We start from the raw sequence: 3,155 nt of genomic DNA, 5'->3' as shown, positions 1-3,155 counted from the left end.
CCTAAAAAGCATGTTTTCACTCTTAAGCACAATTAAAGGAGAATATACAAAACCATGCTATTTCATTGAATAAATGTGGGTAAAAGGTGATACAATCCCCAAAAATCAATACAAGATAAACCCTACAAATGGGGTTTATCAACCTCCCCACACTTAAACCAAGCATGTCCCCATGCTTAAGCCAAGAGAGAAACAAAGGGTATCAACATTTATTCAATGTAAATAAACTATATGCAATTATCTAAATGGATGCAACTAAATGCAAAATGGTTTTACCTACTTGGTTAAAAATAAATCATTCCTCCAAGTCATACATGCACAAGTAGGGCCAAGATCATAAAACGATTCATGAGTCCTACCAATTGAAGTATAAACATGAAGTTCACATAGACTTGCAAGAAGAACGCTCGTGAAAGCCGGGAATCAAGGAATTCAGCATCGAACCCTCACCGGAAGTGTTTGCACTCTAGTCGCTCGGTGTTTGGGGTTGATTCACTCAATTCTCCCCTAATCATGCTTTCCAAGATTTATTTTTCATCTAACAATCAACAATTATTCAATGCACGCATACAATTATCATGAGGTCTTTTCTTTAGGTTGTAATGGGGCTAGGGTTAAAGTAGGATGCATATTTGGTCAAGTGAGCTTGAAGTTTGAATCCTTGATAGGCTTAGACTTCCCACTTAACCTATGACATCCTATAAAATTATGTTCTAACCTAACTACCCATTCTTCACTTTTCCACATACTCATGCATTCTCTTTTCATTTCACAACACATATGCATTGACTTTTATTTGAGATTTACTTTGAGGCATTTTGTCCCCTTTTTATTTCTTTCTTTTTCTTCTTTTTCTTTCTTTTTCTATATTTTTTTCTTTTTCATATTGTTTTTTTTCTTTTTCTTTTCTTTTTCTCATTTTTTTTATATACAAGAGCATCAATGCATAAGGTTTTACATTTGATCAATACATGAGTATGTACCTAATTCCCAATATTTACAACAAAATACAAAATATACCCTTTTATTCACCCAATGTCCCAAGATTCCCACACTTGAATGATACTCACACACACTAGTCTAAGCCAATCAAAGATCCAAATTAGGACTTTTATTGTTTTTCGCTTTAAGGCTTGTAATGTGCTAAATTAAGAACAAAGTGGGTTAATCATAGGCTCAAATTTGGCTAACAAAGGAAGATAAAAAGTAAGGCCATTTGGGTAAGTGATGAGCTAATGAAATAATGGACTCAATCATATAAATGCATGAATACAAGGAATAAATGGACATATAGAATCAAGCAAATTAAAGATTACAATCATAGAAAGAGAATAATTGCACACAAGAAGAAAAAATAAGTGGTTATAAAATGTAACCACACCATTAGGCTCGAATCTCGCAAGCTTGTGTTCTTAGCTCAAAAATCATGTTCCAAAATACATTCTTTCAAGCAATTTCCACAAATTTTCTTTTTCAAATTGGTAGGGTGCCCTAAAACAGTTTCTTGGAAAGGAAATCATCACCCTAACCAAATAGTCCTAATAAGAAAGAAGTGGTAAAAATATGTACAAATTCTAACTAACATGCAACCTATCATGCAATGCAATAGCTACTCTAACAAAAAAATAAAAATTTGGTGTTGAAAAGGAAATTATTACCCATGGAGATCGGTCGGACGACCTCCCCACACTTGAAGATTGCACCGTCCTCGGTGCATGCAAAGAAAAGCAAGGTGGATGGGTTGCTATAATTGATGAGCTCCTTCAAAAGGTTGTGCGGATGACTTGTTTGTTGCCCCATTTAGAAACTTTTCCTTTTTCCCTTTCTAGTGGCCAACCTAAAAGGAAAGAAAAGGAAAGAAAATTAAGCCTATAACAAAGATATCAAGGCAATTAGAACATAGGCGGGGGCTAATGCCAAATAAGAGTATGATTCCCTACTACATGTTAGCTAAGCATGTGAGTGAGAAAACAATGTAAGGTAAGGCATATCATTAAGCTCGATGCAAGAGTAAAGTTAAAGCATGAAGAGTGTATTGAGCATCAAGTTCAAATGAGAAGAGGTGGGTCATGAAAGACAATATGAGGTCATATCAATGCACAAAGACACAAGAGTCATACAAGATGAAGCATTGATTTAAAAGTTTCATCACCCAACAATATCAAACAAGTCAAGAGGCACCAAAATAATGCAAGAAATTCTCAACAATTGAATAAGAAAATTCAACACCATTATTAAAATGGAAAACTTAGAAAATAAAATGAGAACAAGGTAGAAAAAAACAAAATTAAAATGCAATGAATGAAAATAAGCAAATGCAATAAAAGAAAATGGAGGAAAAGAAATTTTTTTTTGTATTTTATTTATTTATTTATTTATTTATTTATTATTATATTATTATTATTATTATTATTTTAAAAAATTTTATTTATATTAAAAGAGAAAAAAAATTCTAAGAGAGGAAGAAGAAAAAAAATTAGAAAGAAAGAAGAAGAGAAGAGGAAAGAAGGAGAAAGGAGGAAGGAGAAAAGTAGGGTGCAAATCTGCACGCGTGCACACAGCGCGCTTACGCGCGGATGAGATTGTGCTCCCAGCACAATGCTAGCACAAAGCGCGCACAACTCTCTGGTTTTTGTACTAGAAGTTGCGGAAGTGCAATCCGCGCGCGCGTGCTGGTGCGCGTAAATTATGATCATCAATGGCGCCATCAACATGGTACGCACAATTGTAATCTCAACTCTTTATCACAACTTCGCATAACTAACCAGCAAGTGCACTGGGTCGTCCAAGTAATAAACCTTACGCGAGTAAGGGTCGATCCCACGGAGATTGTTGGTATGAAGCAAGCTATGGTCACCTTGTAAATCTTAGTCAGGCAGATTCAAATGGTTATGGATGATATATGAATAAAGCATAAAGATAGAGATACTTATGTAATTCATTGGTGAGAATTTCAGATAAGCGAATGGAGATGCTTTGTCCCTTCCGTCTCTCTGCTTTCCTACTGTCTTCATCCAATCCTTCTTACTCCTTTCCATGGCAAGCTGTATGTAGGGTTTCACCGTTGTCAGTGGCTACCTCCCATCCTCTCAGTGAAAATGTTCTACGCACCCTGTCACGGCACGGCTATTCAGCTGTCGGTTCTCGATCATGTC

This window comes from Arachis duranensis, chromosome 1, assembly GCF_000817695.3.
Source record: "Arachis duranensis cultivar V14167 chromosome 1, aradu.V14167.gnm2.J7QH, whole genome shotgun sequence".
NCBI classification, from domain to species: Eukaryota; Viridiplantae; Streptophyta; class Magnoliopsida; order Fabales; family Fabaceae; genus Arachis; species Arachis duranensis.
This window is presented reverse-complemented; position numbering follows the sequence as displayed.